At 35.2% G+C, this 21,826-nt stretch overlaps 1 long non-coding RNA gene across 2 annotated transcripts in view; it reads right to left on the bottom strand.

Moving 5' to 3' along the window:
* Window positions 1-15,636: 15,636 nt before the first annotated feature.
* The window catches only part of LOC109256865 (uncharacterized), a 125,099-nt gene continuing 118,909 nt past the window's right edge, over window positions 15,637-21,826 (bottom strand). For both annotated transcript variants that reach the window (XR_008422313.1, XR_008422312.1), the window contains one exon: window positions 15,637-16,029. This is a non-coding gene — a long non-coding RNA (uncharacterized LOC109256865). The remainder of the gene's footprint in view (window positions 16,030-21,826) is intronic.

Genomic DNA, 21,826 nt, shown 5'->3' with positions numbered 1-21,826 from the left:
AACTCATGAACCACAAGATCATGACCTGGATCTAAGTCAGACACTCAACCAACTGAGCCACCAGGTACCCCCCTATTCCATACTTTTATATTAACCTCTGTAGCAGCAGTATCATAAGATAGGCATTCTTGGAAATAGAATAAGCAAAGGCTATTTTCTGTATATATATCGCTTCACGTTTTACATAAATGTGTGGCACTTTGCAACAAAATGTTAAACTTTACTGCAATACCTCTTTGTTTAGGTTGTTCAATATAAACTATGCTTAAGTTATTATAGTTCTATTATAAATGTATATATCTGATTTTGATTGATATAAGAAAATTAATGGGGTATTTTTAAAACAATATTGTTTTTTTAATTAATGTGGTTTTGCGTATTTTAATTTAAGGGAAATATTTAGATTATGATTTCTTCTGAAGCTTTTCTAGTATTCAAAATTCTAAACATTTTCTTAAAATTACAAATAATAACATTTAAAGAGAAAAATTCAGAGATTAATTTTATTGGTTAATGCTTGTATTTTGATTCCACAGTACTATGTCCCTGACAGTTTTTGAGTATAATATATAAAAGTTTCAGGTATTGTCAAGATTTTTATTATGAAATGCTGTTCAATAGAAATGTAAAGAATTTTATCAAGATAATTCAAAAGAGAAGATCACTTAAAAGGACAATAAAAGGACACAGGTTTAAGTATTTAACATCAACAGCAAGCATCATTACAATTTTGAAATTTTCTGTAAGGCATTTCCAAGATTTCTTAAAAGCGCACTTTGCTTTTTGCACAGAAAATTTACTCTCTAAATATAATTGCTCTGAAGGAAATTATATCTTAAAAAGTTGAGAGGATGCCCTCATATCTCAGTTCGTTGAGCATCCGACTTCAGCTCAGGTCATGATTTCATGGTTCATGAGTTCGAGCCCCGCATTGGGCTCTGTGCTGACATCTCGGAGCCTGGAGTCTGCTTCGGATTCTGTGTCTCCCTCTCTCTGACCCTCCCCTATTCATGCTCTGTCCCTCTCTGTCTCAAAAATAAACATTAAAAAAAAAGAAGAAGAAGTAGAGGAAGACGAATAAACCAGCATTTGTTAAATATTTAGTAATGTCAGGTTCTGGATCAGATTGTTCTCATATACTATTTCATGAACCCTTTAAGGGAGTGTTATATAGTTCTATTACAAGCAACATGCTCAAGGCCACAGAGGTAATCCACAGCAAAGTCTATCTTCTGATTTATTTTGAGGAATATGGGCACAAGCAAAACCAATGAAAAGTTATTGTATCCATGCTGAATTGTCTGCAAAGATGAATGGCAACAACTCCAAGGATGCCTCTGTATGTGCATCTGGCTCTTTCCATAAAGCCACGAGGCCTGTTTCCTCTTCTCTTGAATAAACCCATGTTCATGTCCTCTGGGATGGCCTTTTGACCTACTTTGACCAGTAGATTCTGGAGAAAGGTACACTGTGTGACTCCTCAGAAATCCTCCTGAGAGCTAACCTCCCCATGAAGAGACCCAAGCCTGACTACTTGGAGCAAAGGAGAAGCACAGCCAACGCCCGCCATTCCTCACCCCTTCTGAGGTATCAGATGTTGAGTGAAGTCATCTGGGACATTCTGGCCCCAGTGATCTCTGTGGAATGCAGCTGCCAGGGTAACCACAGCCACCTCCATTTAAAACAGGAAAACCATCCAGCTGAACCCAGAAAACCCACAGAACTGTGATAAACAATTTGCAAATGTCTTAGGCAATGACATACCTGGGCAATTCATTTCATAACAATAGATATCTCAAACATACATTGGTACCTGGAAGCGGGGTGCTGCCATAACAAAGCCTTAAAGTAGGTGGCATTGGATTAGGGACCATGGACAAGTAAATGCCAGAAGAACAGCGAAGAGACTGTCAGCGATGGCTGCAAGATCGGGGACGAGATTGTTACCAAAGACTGGAGGAAAGGAGGCACATGTAACGCAGTGGTGTGACTATTAGCAGCAGAGGACATGGAAAATACAACCATATACTTGTGAGCCTAACTCACGGGATTTCCAGGCAGAATGTTAAAGTGCCAAGTGTCTTCTTCTAGCCATGAATGACAAACGCTTGTAAGAGGAAAACAAGCTAAACAATTTAGTTTTCAAGCAGAATTTACAGGAAATAGAGAAGGCAGTCTCAGAGTAAGAACTTGTCTCCAGGTTAAGGTAAAATCAAATTGGCAATAACACCTTTTATTAAGAACTAAAAAAACTAAACAAAACAAAAAACTTATGGCAGGCTTAAGAGCAGTTCCTGGGTAGACAAAGAAGATACAGATCTCGAGAGTATTCTGCATAGCAGCCTGACAAGCACAGAGGGAAGTCTGTCTCAAAAGGACTATAGCTATTGTTGAGGGTCATGGATGTGGTAAGTCCTGAAACGGTTCATACAAAACTCTTAAAGGTTTAAAGGAAGTACTACCAGGAAAATCACCACCAGGTTGAGGTGAAATAGAGTTAAAAATGAAAAGAGGACTCAGGAAGGCTGGGTGGCTCGTTCCGTTACGTGACTGACCCTTGGTTTTGGCTCAGGTCACAATCTCATGATTGATGAGCTCGAGTCCCATGTTGGGCTCCATGTTGATAGCTTGGAGTCTAGTTAGGGTTCTTTCTCTACCCCCTCAACCTCCCACCCCCCACACTCTGTCTCAAAATAAATAAACTTAAAAAAAAGAAAGAAAAGATTCCTCTACTTTCCCAGTATTCTATGGCGAGGCTTTGGGAGAAGAGCTAATTGACAGGAAACATGACACTTTCTTCTGAAGGAAGGATGACTATGCAGTCAAGCAAGAGTCTCGATGACAAAGCTGCAACCATAGTTACTCTCTTGGGGGCCAGCTACCATTTAAGAAGCATGAACTTTGCTACTGAGTGGTGAGAAATGAAGTACCTGAAGGAAAAGCCTAGGACACTGACATCCAGCCCATGCAGGGATCTGACAGAAGCCATCTTGGGCGCCCCAGCCCCAGGGCCAGTCAGAATACCAGTTGAATGTCACCCCAGGCCAATATCACACAAGGAAAACCAACTTTTCAGCACAGTCCACCCGCCAAAACCTGAATAGTGGGAAATTATTGCTCTTTTAGTCACTGAGTCTTGGCACAATTTCCTGCGTAGCAGGCTAGAGCTAAAACAAAAATTTCGTTCCCAACATTGAGTAAGGAAATCATTGAGACCACTGACGGTCTTAAACCATTACGAGGACCAATCAAATGTCCACTGTGCAATTCCCACTCCTGATTGAGGATGAATCCTCTCCCAGGGCTTTTTTCCACAGTCCTGTCCCCTTAACCCACTGTACCTCTATTTCTTCATTTGGTTGATGAGGATAATAACAGGCCCCATCACAGAACTCTTATGGCGATTAAATGAGTTGATCTGTATGAAGCACCTAGAACAATGCTTTGCATACAGTGGCCCTGTAAGTGGTAGCTGCCAGTAAGAGTCGATATGGAGATCCTAGGGAGCTGCTTCCCCTGCCCGTCACAATAGTTGAGCTCCAGAGTAGAAAAAGGACATAAAATGATGAAAATATAAAGCCCACTTCTTTTTTACCTCTGGGGGCGAATTTTAAAAGTTTTTCAATTCTCCCTAATGTGCTTTTGTGTGGAGATGATTGTATGCAAGGAACTGCTACAGAAAGTAAGGCAGGTGTTCAGGGATGGGGGTGAGGAGACTCTTGTTTTCTTACAAGCATCTGGGCTCTCAGGAGGAAGATACCCCACATTGTCCCATCCTCACCTGGGGCACATCCACTGAGAAACGTGGTCAGGCAGAGGGAGGTGCTAATATTTAACTTCTCAAAACTGTGGTAATTCTCATATGTGTTCTGGCTGAAGTGAGAGCCCGTCCTGGGGCCCACGCTGAAGGTTCTGCTGCATGAATCCCTCAGTCAGTTGGTTCATAGGAGATGTGCGGAGATACAACTCAAGCTCTACCCAAAAGAGCCAAAATGGGGCCAGATTGGCAAGAGGAATATTGAGCAAAATGAAGTAAATTCACATTTCGGCATCAGAATGCTGCGGGTCATCCAGTGACAAGACAGTTTAACTTCTTGTCCAATATGGATGCCTTTTATTTATTTTTCTTATATAATTGCTATGGCTAGGACTTCCAGTACTGTTTTGAATAAACGTGGTCAGAGTGGACATCCTTGTCTTATTCCTGATCTTACGGGAAAAGCTCATTTTTAAAAATTTTTGAGCATGATGTTAGCTGTGGGTTTTTTATATATGACCTTTATTAGGTTGAGGTATGTTCCCTCTAACCCACTTTGTTGAGTTCTTATCATGAACAGATGTTCACTTTTGTCAAATGCTTTTCTTCATTGACTGTTTTTATCCTTTGTTTTGTTGATGTGACATATCATGTTAATTTGTTTGCAAATGTTAAACCAAACTTGCATCCCTGGAATAAGTCCCACTTGGTCATGATGAATTGTCCTTTTAATGTATTTTTGGATTTGATACACCATTATTTTGTTGAAGATTTTTGCACCTATGTTCACCAAGGATATTGGCATGCAGTTTTCATTTTTTGTGGTGTCTTTGTCTGGTTTGATGCCAGGGTAATAGTGGCTTTGTTGAATGTATTTGAAAGCAGAAAGCTTTCCTTCCTCTTTTATTTTTTGAAATAATTTGTGGGGAATAAGTATTAGCTCTTCTTTAAATGGTAGAATTCCATTTAAATTCCACTTAAATTCTATTCCTATGAACCTATACCATCCTTTACTTTTATTTTTTGGTAGTTTTTTGATTGCTAATTCAATTTTGTTACCAGTAATACACTTATTCAAGTTTTCAGTTCTTGATTCGGTTTTATAAGATTGTATACTTCTAGGAATTTATCCATTTCTTGTAGGTTGTCTATTTATTGACATATAACTTTTGATAGTAGTCTCTTATAATCCTTTGTATTTCAGTGTTGTCAGTTTTTACTTGTTTTTGTTTGTGTTTATTTGGGTCCTTTCTCTTTCCTTTTTGAGTCTGGCTAATGTTTCATTAATTTTATCTTTTCAAAGAACCGGCTCTTGGTTTCATTGATCTTTTTAAAAATTTTCTTTAGTTTTTATGTCATTTATTTCTGTTCTGATCCTTATTTTCTTCCTTCTACTCACCTTGGGCTTTATTTGCTCTTCTTTTTCTAGTTCCTTTAGATGTAAATTTGTATTATCTGAGCAGTTTTCTATTTCTTGATGTAGGCCTATATTGCTACATATATACAGCTACACATATACACAGCTGCTTTTGCTGTGTCCTATGGATTTTGGACTGTTGCATTTTCATTTTCATTTGTCTCCATACATCTATTTTTTATGTCTACTTTGTTGTCTGTTGATCCATTGGTAATCTAGAAGCTGTTGCTTAGCCTCCAAGTGTTTGTGTTTTTTCCAGCTTTTTTCTTTCCTTTTTCTTTATTTCTTTCAATGTTTGCTTATTTGTTTTGAGAGAGATGGAGGAGAGAAAGAGCATAAGTGTGAGTTGGGGAAGAGGGGAGAGAGAAACAGAGAATCACTGCCAGCACAGAGCCCTACGTGGAGCTCCATGTACAGTGAGATAATGACCTGAGCCAAAATCACGAGTCAGACGCTTAACCGACTGAGCCACCCACCCAGGTTCCCCTTTTCCAGTTTTTTTTTTCTTGTGACTGAATTCTAGTTTCATATCATTAGGGTTGGAGAGGATACATGCTATGATTTCAACCTTCTTAAATTTATTGAGACTGTTTTGTGGCCTAACATGTGATCTATCCTGGAGAATGTTCCATGTGCACTTGAAAAAAATGTATATTCTGTTGTTTTGGGTCGGAATGTTCTGTATACATCCAGAACAGATATAACATTCTGTTATATCCATCTAGTTTAACAGGTTGTTTAAAGACACTATTGTATGACACACTCTTATCATGCATGAGTTTCTTTCGCATATATACACGAATATTGGGAATATTCATTTACTTTCAATGAATTAACTCATCTATTCAACAATAAGATATCTCTATAGAGTATAGAATATTTGACAAAATCTTCTCTGTTTAGGCACTCTTTCTCCTTTTGTACCCTTTCCTCCCTTAAATGAGTTACTGTACTGGAACATGTACTTACTTCATCTGTGATTTTGAAAATCACAGTTCTAACATATGTATAAATATATTTATATGTGTATATTTATTTTTTTTTTAATTTTTTTTTCAACGTTTTTTATTTATTTTTGGGACAGAGAGAGAGAGCATGAACGGGGGAGGGGCAGAGAGAGAGGGAGACACAGAATCGGAAACAGGCTCCAGGCTCCGAGCCATCAGCCCAGAGCCTGACGCGGGGCTCGAACTCACGGACCGCGAGATCGTGACCTGGCTGAAGTCGGACACTTAACCGACTGCGCCACCCAGGCGCCCCTATATGTGTATATTTATATATAAACATGTGTATTTATATACACATAGACTAAGTATATGAATATGTATATATAGATGTAAATATTGTTTAAGATCTATTTCCTTTCTGTTGTTTTTAACTTAAATATACAAAAAATTGCTTATCTTGCTTTATCCAATCTTTTGATACTTGTTTATTTCAACTGGTAAAATTATATTGGTGTCACACTGTAGTCTATTGGTTGTATCTGTTTTGCATTGCATTAGAGCATTGCATAAATATGCCATGATATTACACCACCCTCCTGTCCATCAGTGTTAGTTTGTAGCCTGGTGCTGCCCTGAATATTCTTGTATATGTCTCCATGCATATGGGCAAAGTTTTCTTTTGAGAAATAACTAGTAGAGAATTACCAAGTTATAATTTTCCAATGTTTAATTTTTAAGATAATACCAAAATTTCCCCAAAATGGTTTAGTAATTTACCTCCTAAGGGAAATTACAAGTTGTGGGATAAAACTTTGCCAATCCCTGATTAATAACTATATTTGATACCTCTTTAAAATTTTTCTTCATTTATGCTTATTCAAATTTATGCTCATTCTATTTGGAGATTTTCCTTTATTAACCTGTACATTATTATGGTACAATCTTGGAACAGTTGTAACTGATAAAGGATTAATATTGACTGTCTTCACCCAGTGTATATCAAATTTATAACATATTTTTCCATTTTATTTAAGATATCTTTGAATTAATAGTTATTTTACTAATACAATTTTTCAATATTTTCTTACATTGGAATGCATTTAATAATGCTAAAAATACTTCCCTACTCAGTTTAGAGAAATATCAATCTGTATTTTGAACTGAAATTTGTTAAGATTTTGCATTTGTTATTTAAGTCCTTGATCATTCTGGGTTAATTTTTATGTATGATGTATAGTAGATATCTAATTCTAATTTTTCTATACAGAAAATTTTAATAGGTATATGTATTGAATAAACTTTTTCCTATTGCTCTGACATATCAAATTTGTCAGATATCAAAATTCTATATTACATGCATCAAGTTTCTTTTATGAAATCTGACTTTGGATCAGGTTTTGGTGGTTACTTTATTTTTTTTCTTTTTCCTATGACTTGCTAGAGCCTTTATTATAAACCTTTATATATACTAGGGTAAGCGCCCTTCTCCTGGCTTTTCCTCTTCAGAAATATTAAGGGTATTTTGATTCTTCATAATTTTGGAAATAACATAGTGAATTCCATGAACAATCTTATTTAGCCTGGCATTATATTAATTCTATAGAATAATCAGGTATATTTGACATTATTTCAATATTTAATGTTTTAATGTCCATGAGCAAGGTATATTTTAGGTCATCCTTAAATTCTTTCAATTAAGTATTATAATTTATTCATTAGAAGTTTTGTGCTCCATTTTATTTCTCAGAATTTTATATTTACGGTATTAAATGGGATAATTGAACTATTTTCTCAATTTTATTGTAGATATATAGTAACTGCATTATTAATGAATTATTTTACATAACTTACATCTTGCTAAACATTATACTCCTAGAAATTAGCCTGTATTTTCCCTTTTCTCTGATACAAGGTAATTATTTTAAAATAATTTTTGAAAAGTGCCTTTAAGCTTTGAAATCAAACAATTAGAGTCTATATTACAGTTCTTTTGATTTGTGTCATTGACTAAATTTCTTATTCATAGAGAGTCTCAGGTTCCTTCTCTATAAAAGGGTTGTAATACTAGCACTTATTTTGCAGGCTCGTTGAGAAGATAGAATAATGCACATAAAGCACATTGTGTGGTACTCTGTATGTTAACTAATCTAAACCCGTTTTATTGGAAGGATAATTAGGATTAAAGAGTCAAGAGTAATTCTGAGTACTGCAATTATGAGTAATGCTTAGCTACAGTGTGACATCATCATGACTGGGAATGCTAATGCAGTAAAATGAGCACATAAAAGTAAAAATGTGTAGGTCGCTTTAAAGGCAGAATATTCCTCAAGGCAAAACTAGAGGGAGCAAGACTTAATCTAAGGTGATGACCAGCGTGTAACGGAGATGGTGGAACCAGAAATCAGACATTTTCAACAAGAGAAGTTCACAAAAAGATCTAATCGTACTGACATTATATTTTATCTTTATATTTACAGGTTGAAATGCTCAAGCCTTGTGAGCTAGAGGAGAACAAACCTGTGTGCAAAATACTCCTTCAACTCTTGGTTCATAGACACCATCAGGTTTCTGGAAAAGCAAGTTCAAGCCATGGATCCTGGCACACTCTGAACAAGGTTAGTTCTTGGCTTTGAACTGCCCTTCTTAGGAAAAACTATATCTTTTTCAAATATTATTGAGTTTCTTCAATTTAATCATTAAATATTTTTAGTTTTACTATCCTTTTTCTCACAATTTTAAGCAATCACATTCCTCCAATCCAATGGCATATTTCAAAATCTCATGGAAATTTCCATGCATATTCATCTTCAAGACAAAACTCCCACCTCTCCAAGCAGATTTCTGCTAACAGTCTAGTAACATAAAGTTAACAATTTTAGTATTTAATAAAACTGTAAGGATAATCAAATCTTCCTGATGATGTACAAAATCAAAGTACTGCTAAAAATCTGGTCCCAATACCCTAATCCCTTAGGCCAGTGTTATTCAAATTAAATCACTTTAAACATTAGAAAGAATTGTATATAGTTAAGTTGGTACCATTTTCTAGGGAGAATAAAATAGCTATTTTCTTCATATGCTCATTGAGTAATACCATTCTGTAAGTTCTTTTTATCAATTATTTGTTCCCATAGGATGAACATTTTGTTAAAGGATCTCAAAATTAACACCCAAATTTTATTTCTAAATTTCAAACATTCACACATTTTTAGTAATGCCCATTTTATTTATAGCCACAATTCTTTATTATTTTTTTTACATTTATTTATTTTTTGAGAGACAAAGAGCACAAGTTGGGGAGGGGCATAGAGAGAAGGAGACACAGAATCTGAAGCAGGCTCCAGGCTCTGAGCTGTCAGCACAGAGCCCGACGTGGGGCTCGAACTCACAAACCGTGAGATCGTGACCTGAGCTGAAGTCGGACACTTGACTGAGCCACCCAGGCGCCCCTTTACAGCCACAATTCTTAAGTTCATAGACACCTAATAGAATTACCTTTATATATGTAAATCTGAGTTTACTTGTTTACCATAAAAGTTCCTTATCAAACTTGCATAGATCTTTGCAGACCTCACTTTTTAAAATTTCTACTTTATATAGGTAAATGTTGAATTAGAAAAATTTTACAGAACTGTTACATTTCTCCAGTTCTAATTTTGTCTGCATTTGTTAATACAACATGTTTTTGTTAATATATTAGGTGTATGTTGCATTCTAATCATTATATTTTACCTCAAGTTAGTTATTCATATCAAAGACAGTGTTGTCAATTTAATGGGTAAAGATCACAAAAATATTTGAGCGCAGTTATATCCTGTATGTAATCTAAATGTTTTTATAAAATTCCAATAGGCTATGTATACAGACTATATATATGGTCAAGATGTAAATTAGAATAAGGTAATAGGCTAATAATAATGTTTGACTAATAATATTCTGGAAACTCAGATTATTTTACACTTTAATCCTCCTTCGTAAATATCTACTTGTAAAAACAGCACTAATTTTGCATGACGGTGCCGGTTCCAAGGACAGTTCCTAAATGACTTAGGAATGAGAATTGTTATCTTTTAGTTTTTTTTAAATGTATAAAGTTTTAGCTTCTATGCTTTCATTGCTGATTTCAATATGTGAATACTAATATAGGATACATGATAAAAGCTTGAGAAGCTTAATCACAGACTGGTATTATTAGCTGTTGAAGGAATATTTTGGTTCGATGATATGAAATACTGAGTAGAGTTTGATACTAAAATAAGTAAAAGTTATACCAAAATTAGAATAAATGAAATAAATAAGTTTTGTGATATGTTTTGGAAATGTATGCCAAAAGTCTTAACATTCGTGGTTTTTTACCATGTAGTGGAATGTCTGAATAAAATATCAGAAAAACATAAAAGCTCTCAGTACAAATATTTTTTATTATAATCATGAAAAAGTCAGACTGACCTGAATGTTTACTAAAAGTATTACATTTAATTATAGTCTGTCACGCTGATAGAACATTCTACAGACTTCAAAATGTTTATTTGGTTTTCATAATGTTATTTTGTTATTTGAGGAAAAAAACCCTTAAAATATTGTGAGTAGTGAATGATATTTCTCAGGTAAAGTTATGCACACACACAGACCTCAAAATACTGGTGGAGGTGTTTAGAAGTTTTGATGTTTTCTAAATCTGTGCCAAGCTCTCACAAAATTTACAGTAAAAAAAATAAATAAAGTTTTCAGATAACTTTAAGGATGTTTTAAGTGCAATGGAAAGTACCCAACGCGAGATCCAGGCTTTAACAATCTCTCATCTGGCCACCTCGAAGACTTGGCCAAAATGCTCACCATGCTGCCCCACCTGACAAATCTTTAATAGCCTCCGGCACCTGCAGAATGAATTTCAGTGCCCAGATTAGCCTGTAAAACCCCCTCTATTTTCATCTCTCACATTACTTCCTCCCAGGGTAACCCCAGGTTTTGTTTTTTTCCCCAGCAACCTTGAACTTTCTGTTGTTCTACGCATACAAACAAGACAGTTTGGCGGTAGTGATGTTGGTCATGTTATTTATTTGGTTTTCTTCTTCTTTTCCCAGGCCGTTACTCACATTCTATCTTCTCTCTGGAATGGACGACCTGCTCCTAAATTCTTTAAAACTGGCTTCCTGAACTTCTTTTTGTGAATCACCTTAGGATCCTGTTAAAATGAAAATAATAATTCAGCTGTTCTCAGGTAAGGCTCAAGATTTTTGTTATTTTGCCCAGTTCCCAGGTGATACTAACGCTCTGGTTCTTGGCATATACTGTGAGTAGAAGTCAGGACAATGACCTGAATGCTGTGGCTTTCCTTAGATATTCCATTATACCTGTTGTTTACCTTTATCCTTGAACTTATCAAACTATGGTGGTCATTTTCTGTCTCTTTCTCTCATAGGTTATGGGCTTCTTGATAATGTTGCAGTCATATATATTGTATGCGTGTGTCCATATATATATGGTATGATATATACACACACACCCACAATTTATAGACTATATATAAATATATACTTTACATATACTTTAACTTGCACTTCCCTGAGTTGTGCACTAGACCCCATTTTCTTCACCTACTAAAGTTGCCTCAATATGCACTGCTTACTCACATGTCATTTTGTTTCTCTGTTTGATCATTCACATCAAGAGTTTTGTGCTTCCTGATTGTTCCTTCTGCCTAGAACCTTCTTCAACAGATATCTGAATAATTAACTTTAACTTTTTTCATGTATTTACTCAAATCTGGGACCAGATGCCATATTTAATACTGCAACCTGTCCCAAAAGCAAGAACACTGTTTTTTTCTTTTCTGCCAGGTATATGATTTATATGTTAGGTCAGTTTCTCTCCACTGGAATGCAAATTTCAGGCAAGAAAGTATTTATTTTATTCATATATGTATTTCTAGTGTTTGGAATAGTGTTTACATGTTAGAAATAAGGAATAAATGGATGATGGATGGGTTAAAGCAACAGATGCCTTCTAATTTGTTATTTCTTTGCCAAGAAAGTAGGCTGTAATTTAAAAAGTCTGTATCAATAGTATCCTAGAACTTTCATATGCCAGATAAATCCAATTCAATATATTCTGTGAGTAGAGAATAATTGCTTTGTTCCTACTGCTACTCTGTTAAAGCTCCAGGCAATCTGGCTAAAATCTGGGTAGATTCCCAAAAATTTATGATTCAAGAAAAAATGTGTGCAAACCATATCTTTAGAATCTGATCAAACTGGCAATATAACAAGATCCAAACTATAGTCCAAGCCTTGTTGATATGGACACGACTTCAGCTAAACAAAAACGAAAACCAAAAACAAAACAAAAAAACAAAAGGTGAAATTCCTAGAGAATACTCATTTCTACTATTGGAAAGAAAGGAAAGGAGAAGACTAGAAAAGGAAAGCTTGTTAGATGTTGTGGAAAACAGCATGTAAATCATATTTTTACTTGTATTATAAATCTTTATCTAAATCTAACTGAAAACAGTTGATAATCAGTTTGGATATGCCTTTCCATTAGCAACTGAATAGGACTGATTCTTGTCACAGCAATTGAACTGACATGTTGAGCATGGAGTATTCTGGCAAGTCCTCCTGGCCAATCTGCTCCAGGGCATCCACAGTGGGGTGTCTTTATAATCTTTCCAGCCTGGAATTTGATTAAGGTAACAAGGAATGATGGCACAAATTCAAATAAATATCCTATTCATAAATTCCCTAAACCCAACTCATGTAATGCAGTCTCTGTAAGGAATGAGTGGGTACGACAACTTGCCAACTTCAAATAATTAATAGACTAAATCTTGTACAGACATTTATAATCGGAACTGAAGTATTCTGAACTGTTTTATTAAGGATTATACCACAATATGCTTTTCTCCTTAAAAAAAATAGCAATGGTTTACTAAAACTTCTTGGTGATCTCTAAAGGAAAGTGGTTGTATTTTTAAAGGTTTGTTAAGTATATAGCTCATGTTACATGATCCCGCCTATTTTGCAATGTCAAAGTTAACTTCAAGTCTTTAAACGTAATAATTCATTCCTACCTGTATAGAAATTATTGGACGACTTAAATTCAGTGACTTCAAGTAATTATTACTAAGGTATTCAAAAATTAACTGGTGATCTCATTTTATTTAAATAAAAGTTTATGATCTAATGTGATCTTATTTTAATAGAATATAAAAGGTGTGTGATCTGATAACCCATGATGATAAGTGTTATATACCAGAATTATTTGTTTCCTTACTTGTCATAGACTCTGGGTCTGGAGTTCTCTCTTGTCCAGCAAGAAAGCAGGATGCAGGATTAAAACTGCGAGAGAGGCTAATGTCTGGGAGGAGCCGAGACCCCTGAGTAAGGGTCCTTGCTCCATTTTTATTAGGCTCAAAAGGCTTACAAATGTGCTGGTGGATGTGCACAAAGAGACAATGAAATCGTGAACATTAACTCATGTGCATAAGGGAAAGGGGGTTCTGAAGCTATGTGGTATTAGGGGTTTGGGTCAATACAAAACAAAACCCTGGCTAGGGTTGGAAGGTTGTTTACAGCAAACATGAGGCCCCACCTCTAGACCAGTTTAGGTAAACAGAGAAGGAGAAAGAGCATGCAACCTCAGGGTCAACAAGGCACCTTTCTTTTGCTAATTAGCTCTTCTCTGGGCAACTTCACCCCACAGCAGTCTATAGCCCTATTTACCTGTTTACCTCATTTGGTCCTTCCTTCCTGTAAAAGCAGCTTTCTGCTATTGTACTAAGCTGGGGGCATTTCCACCCTAATCTTGTTTACCTCATCTTGGATGTTTTCATCCTGAGATTCCCTATTCCTATACCTTTGTCCTATACTGGGGGCCTTTGCCCCATTTACCTAACTTTGTTTGCCCAAACTTGGGTGTGTACATCCTATGGCTAGTTTCTTTATGCCTCGTTAACCCATCAGTGCAGGCTCAGGGAATTCCTAAGTTTATTCCTCATACTTACTTACCTTTTTACACATATGTCATTTTATTTCATAGGACTTTCAAGCTTTATGAAACTGGCTGTTAAATTTTTTACCAAGTATTTTCCATTTAAAGTAAGTAGTTTCATTGTCTCCTGGACAGTTGTGAAAATGTTTGAGAAATGTTAAGCTAGTACTGGGTAAATGCACTGTTGAAATAATTTATAGACCTTTTTTAATTTTTTTTAAATGTTTTTATTTATTTTTGAGACAGAGAGAGGCAGAGCATGAGCAGGGAGGGGCAGAGAGAGGGGGAGACAATCTGAAGCAGGCTCCAGCCTCTGAGCTGTCAGCACAGAGCCCGACGTGGGGCTTGAACTCATGGAGTACGAGATCATGACTTGAGCTGAAGTCGGATGCTCAACCGACTGAGCCACCCAGGCACCCCTGGACCTTTGAGGTCTATAAACTTTTCTAATGAACTAAGGTGACAGTGTAATTGTCAGTAAGATTAATGAAACCAATAGGAGTATATCTCAGCTAAATAACTCAATCTGTGAATTAAATTTGTTTAGGGCAAAAGGTATAATTTTTGCTTATAAGTAAATTGGTTTAATACCCACAAAGATCTGATCTGAGATATTCCCATTTTAAGGAAACTGTATTTTTGGAAACTGGGAGGCCATTTTCTCTAAGTGAGCCTTTTAGTGAATGCAATGATGAAAATTACATTCCCAATGATTTGAACCAATCATTTCTCCAAAGGCTCTATTTCTGTCTTAGCAACCAAAGCCATAATAACTTTCCAAGTGGCTGTGCTTTAGTGCCAGTGTTTCTTTCTCTTTGGAAGCACATGTGGATAAATCTGTGATAAACCTCAATATTCTTCACCTAAAAAAAGAAAAAAAAATGAACAATAAAATTAGAAAAGAATAAAAAATTGGGAGAACTGACACTGGTTTCAAAAGCTATAGTAATCACAATGTTTAACTGGCAGGATAGTCGTATAGATATGTAGGTCAATTGATTAAAATTTGTGTCCACAGACCAGAAATAAACTCTTAAATTTATGGTTGCCTGGATATTGGCAAGTTATTTCAGTAAGAAAGAATAATCTTTTCCACAAATAGTTCTGGGATAACTCAATAGCCACTAGCAAATCATGGAAGTTGAACCCCTACCTCACCTCATTTATAAAAATTCACTCAGAATATAGACCTCAATGTAAGAGCTAAAACTATAAAATTCTTATAACAAAATATGGGAGTAAATCTTTATTGCATTGAATTAGGCAGTGGTTTTAACATGTAATACCAAAACACAACAGAACAATTAAAAAATTATTTTGATGAAGCCAATTTAAATTTTATGTTTTATTTTTAAGTTTATTTATTTTGAGAGAGACAGGGCAGAGAGAGAGAATCCCAAGCAGACTCTGCATTGTCAACACAGAGCCCAACATGGGGCTTGAACACCGGAACCATGCGATCATGACCTGAGCCCAAACCAAGAGTTGGAAGCTTAACCAACTGAACCATCCAGGTGCCCCAAGTTTTATACTTTAAATAAAACGGTCAAGAAGTTGAAAAGACAATCTACATAATGAGAGAAAATATTTGCAAATTAGAAGGGACTTGTATCCAGAATATACAAAACTATAATAAAAACAAAATCAGATAACCCAATTAAAAATAGGCAAAGTATCTAAACATATATATTTTCCCAAGACAATATGCAAGTGACCAACTACATGAAAACATGACCAGCATTATCCGTCATTAGGGAAATTCAAATCAAAGCCACAATAAGATACCACTTCACCTCCACAGGATGGCCGTAATAAAAAAGATGGACTCCACAACGAGTATTGGTGAGAATGTGGAGAAATTGGAACCCTCAAACATTGCTTAAAGTATTGCAACCACTTTTGGAAGTAGTTCGGTTGTCCTTAAAAATGGAAACATAAGAATTATCATTGGATCCAGCAACTCCAAGGGAAATAAAAACACATCTGCAAAAAAATCTTGTATATCAAATGTTCATAGCGTTCTATTCATAATAGCCAAAAAATGAAAACAATCGGAATACCCATCAACTGAAGAACGAAAAAAATATGTGCTATATCCATACAATGGAATATTACCTGGCCATAACAAGAAAGAAGTATCGATCCATACTCTAGTTGGGATGAAATTGGAAACATTATGCTAAGTCGAAGAAGCCAGTCACAAAAGGTCATACGTTCTATGATTCCACTTATATGAAATGTCCAAAATAGGTGAATCCATAGAGACAGACAGTAGGTTAGTATTTGGCAAGGGCTGGGGGTAAAGGGAGGGGGAATGACTCCTGGTGAGAAGGAAGTTTCTTTTGGGGATGATGAAACTCTTTTAAAATTATAGTAATTGTTGCACAAGTCTGATTTTACTAAAAACCACTGAATGGAACACTTTAAATGGGTAAACTTTGTGGTATATGAATTAGATATCAATTAGCTCTTAAAAGTAAATATGGCATGCATTTCAGTTGCTATAATATGTATATATAAAGCCAATAAAAATTAGTTTTAGGGTATCTACAAAAGAAGTCAATTGAATATAACTAGTGGTTCCAAAATTCTTAGGCATATTATCTTAAATAATTGCATCAATTGAGTCTAGAATATCTCATTGCTCTCTCTCTTTATATAATGAACTTTTGAAATATTCCCTAAGAGTTGGGTGGATAAATGGACATTGATGCCTTAATCTTATATGATTAATAGAATCCTTTGTATATAAATATCAAGAAACAGTTTGTTCCAGCTCAGAGCTAGTTTTCTTTTCTTTTCAATAAATTAAACCAGACTCAAGACCAGTGGGAGCGAAGCACTTGACATCCTACAATGCTGGTGATTCTTAATTTATGCCCTGAGGGACTAATACCGAGAATATGTTCAGGGTACCATAGCAACTGCAGAATCAAAGCAATGATCTCATATGGCAAGTTTGTAGCTGAGAGAACACTTCAGGATTCTGTGGGATCACCTGGGGCAGCACTATTCCAAGTGTTCATGGTGTGGCATCTTGATAAGGGACACCTAATTGGCGTTAATTTATCCAAATTAAAGACAACTTTAAAGCATCTCTTTTCATAGAGAAGAATGGTCTCATAAAAATGTGTAACTAAATGTTAAGGGTATTTAATTTGTAACTAGTATTTCACAAGGGTTTTGATATGGATCTTTATTAAAACTGATTTCAAGTTGCAGTAACCTTAGTAATGTGCTAAAATGTTTGTGCAGGGATAACCATATCTTGTCTAACATCAAAGGAAGACAAAACATTGTCAAATAATATATTAATTTTCATGACAACAGCACTTGTATTTGATCATCACGTGATATATGTATTCCCCACTTTTCTCTTTGAGAATCTGAATAGTGAGAACACTAATAACGTACCCAGGGAACAAACAATCCCTCCTTTCCTATTTTATATTAGTCAATTAACATACAACAGATGTCTGCTTTCAGAAGAAGCTCTTTAAGAGCACTGGGCTATGTGCCTCTTTGCCTTCGGATATTGGAATGAGTTCCAGAATCATGAAACTCAATGAAAGAAGTAAAATTGCCATTTTCCCCCAAGTTTCAATCCTGAGCCACCAGAATTCACCTCCAACTAATGTTGAATATAGGTATAAAAATCCGATTATCTCTCTTATTATTTTAATCCAAAGAAAAGGAAATTGCAGAAACATGAGTTATCGAAATGCAAAGGTAAAATGGGATTAAAATTACGAAGCTGGCTAAAAGAATTTAAACATTAAGAACAAGAGAATTCAGTACAAAACTACTCAATTTTACTCATTAAAACATGATTTGGAAACCCTTCCTCATGGCTCTGCACACTCTAGCAGTTCAGCCCAGTTATTAAGACAGTCCTTTGTGTAGACGGCCTGTGGTGTGGCCAGCACTATCTGACAGTGGGACCAGAAATCTGGTTCCACAAAGATGTGAAATGTTCATGAAATGCAGGAAATGGTAATTTTATTAAGAGCCCTGTGACCTGCAACCAAGGATGAAGGAAATGAAGGAAAATGAAAAACTGAAGGAAAAACAAGTTAGGAACGAACTTTAGCGACTAGTGGGATATTTAAAAACCAGTAAGTACTGTTGACTAATTGATTACAACTAATGTTCATGCTATTATCAAACAAAAATTAGATATCCAAAATTAGGGAAACAATGTTATTTCAAAATGAAATTGACATAAAGAGTAAGTAGAAGAGTCTTCAAAAAGTTGTTTCTATAAATAAGCAGACTACAAAAAGTAATACAGAAATGAATACAAATTAAGAGAAGGGGAAATAGAATGGTATTTGTATGATTGGCTTATAAATCAAAGGACTAATCCTTAAGTTCCTACAGAGGAAAGGATATTGTAATATTCATTTTTTAATTTAAAAGTGAACCCCTAAATCTCTAAAAGGGACTATGATGAAAGATGAGTAATGTATGTTAATAGGAAGAAATATTTTCCTCTATAATACAAATATTTTCCAGATTACAGTTTCCAAAATGACAAAAGCATGCAGGTGAAGTCACTTACCCTGCAACTTCTCCTTCTTGAATGAACACCCTCAGATCAGAGGTACCTAAAAGCTGTTATATAGGTTTGTTTCCTTGGATAGAAAATAAGATAGGACAAACTAAATCTTTCTTCTATTGAATAAGACTCAAGTAGAAAATCTTATACTGAAATATATGCCCTTCCATTTAAAGAAAAAATACATATGGACTTGTATATGAACTTCTATATAACCCATAAGCATGTTTGTTGGACACATTCCTATGAAAGTTTCAAAGAACCAGAAGAGATTCCAAAACTATGTTTCTAAAAATGTTTCTGAAACAGAAATGGACACTCATTATTTGCTGCATTATATTTAGGTTTCTGAGCTCCAAACTTCCAGCATTTGTCTACTATAATTTTGATTGTTTCCTAACTGGACCTATAGTCATATCTTTCCAGATCATTCTCCACCAAGAAACTCTCATTAATTTCCTCTAAATAATTTTGATGACTATTATCTGGAATAATCAGCATTTACAGAAGTAACTAAATTGCTTAATCCGTGAGAAAAGAGGAGCTAACTGGCACATTGGGATAAGTGTTTAAATGGAAAAAAATATTTAAATATTTTATTTTACATATTCCTTGTTATATAAGTTTATGATCAACTTAGATTTTTCCTCATTGTCATGGTTAAACTATTTTACATGACAGTAGGAAATAGTAAATGGAAAATGTAGTCATGCTTTACAAACTTTATGCAGTCTTGAATAATAAGGAAAACATGTTTTCCACTAAGTAAGAAGTAGGATAAAGCTGGCACACTTTAATTTACTTCCAACATATCACTTCCAGTCATAGCATTAGTGATATTACAAAAGTCAAAGGAGACTCATTAGTGCTGATAGGATAAAGACAGATGAGCAGTATCTAAAGCACATTCTTTAAAGCAGAAATCCAATTCTGACATATGAAAACTAATGATAAAATAGTAAGTATTCTTTCAGTGGAGTAACATGCATTCCAAACTTTCAAAACATTTCTTTGTACGTTTCTCTGAGCATCGTCTCTGCCTACAGTCTGGGTCCCTGGAACTAACTGCATTGTTATTTATTTTGTATTATCCATTCAAAGTCAATATAATGACTTATAAGGGTGAACAACATCTTTAAAGTATTATAAAAGTAGTTTTGTCTTCACAGGATCTCCAGAAAGATTCTCTAGGACCCACCACAGTTGAGAACTGCTAGTTTGAAGACTGTTTTCTCAATACAATACATTCCAAGTTGGAAGAGTTCATAGCATTTTTAATTTACTTTGCATTTGGCTACAAGTTACCAGCGATGGTATGAAAAAACCCTCTTGTATCTGACACAAACTTCCTTGCATATAGGCTACAAATAAATGGAGAAGCACATCATACAACCTGGTGGAGAATGAAGGCTCCTCATGTGAAGAATGTCAGAGAACACTACCTGCTTTAAAAGACACCAGCTTATGAATCACTGTATTGTACACCTGAAACTATTATTACACTGTATGTTAAATAACTGGAATTTAAATTAAAACTTAAAAAAAAAAGAACATTAAAAGATACCAGTGGGGAATGCTGCTATTCAGTTCATTTAAAATTACCTGTATAAAGTTTTGGAGATTTCTTCCAATAGTGTAATAGTGTAATAATTCATAGCACATTTAGCTTCTTGATAAAGAACTAAAGATAAGTGAGTAAATGAAAGCAAACGAACATGCCTTAAATGGATACAAATGAAGTGAGATGCGGATTGGAAAAAAATCCTCAGTGCTATTGGTGATCCAACAGGGTATTTACTTCTGGTTTACATACATCCACTTTGCCCTCCGCACCTAGGTCATTGAGTGAACACATTCCATGTAGAGAAGCCACTGTAAGACTTTCCATATCTATATGGTAAGACAAAAATCATGCAACTCATTAGAATTCCATTTTTTCCTAAATTTGGGCAAATGTAAACTGATTAAACAGTATCTTTAAATATTTTACATTAAGATTACCATGTATATTTTCTGTAATAGAAACTGTAAACATCAAAGAAATGTCACATTAGCTGAGGATCATAATGCAGAATGTTCTGGGCTACTAGTCCACTCTCTTATTCAGGGAATTTTGTGAAAAATAGCCATCACTTTAGAACGCCGGTATACTTACATAAGACAACACTACTTCTAATCACGTTACTAAATTTAGACATATTTCTCCTTGTAAAGATTATTTATTAAAATTTAAGCTTATTTCCCCAAAGGCCATATTCTTCTAAAAGACAATATGCTATGAAATATTTAATTTTGTTTACTTCGAACTTAAAATGCAGTTTGATAGCACAGATACTGAAGTTAAGTGCTATAACACTAATGATGTTTAGTTGACTATAAATTTAATAGACTTTTTGCATGTAAGAATTTTAGGGACCTTTAGCAGACTTTAAGTTTTCTTTCTAGAGCAGATTTAAGTTTACATAAAAACTGAAGGGGAAGTAAAGAGTTCTCATGTAGCCCTGCGCCCCCCACCTGACCCCATTTTCCCCTATTATTAACATCTTGTGTTAGTTTGGAATAGACCAAACATGATGCTGTCTTGAGCAAGACTGGAAGTTATGAGGTTGGTCTTAAGTGGTCACATTTGTGATATATTAAGAATATAAGGCTTAAAGAATGTGAGGACTGATTTTATATGGAGTGGGGGAGAAAAGAGCATTTTGATTGAGCACTGGAATCGGTAGAGAAGCAGGTTTAAAGATCTAAATTTGAGGGGCACCTAGGTGGCTCAGTCAGTGAAGTATCCGACTCTTGATATTGGCTAAGGTCACGATCTCACAGTTTGTGGAATCAAGCCCCACATTGGTCTCTGCACTGACCGCACAGAGCCTGTTTGGGATTCTCTCTCGTGCTTTCTCTCAAATAAACATTTTTTAAAAAAATATAAAATTCTGAAGTCATGAGGGTTAACGATATCATCTCTGGGGTGAGCACAACAAAAACAGAGTAAACTAATGGCTAACTTTGGAGACCTTTGCACATATCAAATTGGAGACATGAAGAGAAGTCAATAAGATTGATGTCAAAAAGTACAGCAGAAGATAAAACTCAAGAAAGACTACTTTTTCTTGAATCCAGGTGATTAAATTCCCTTATGAATATGACTGGGTATGTCA

This window comes from Panthera pardus, unplaced genomic scaffold (genome assembly GCF_024362965.1).
Source record: "Panthera pardus isolate Hobbes unplaced genomic scaffold, ASM2436296v1 HiC_scaffold_15, whole genome shotgun sequence".
Taxonomy (NCBI): Eukaryota; Metazoa; Chordata; class Mammalia; order Carnivora; family Felidae; genus Panthera; species Panthera pardus.
The sequence above is the reverse complement of the archived record's forward strand: the minus strand, read 5'-3'. Positions and strand labels throughout refer to the sequence as shown.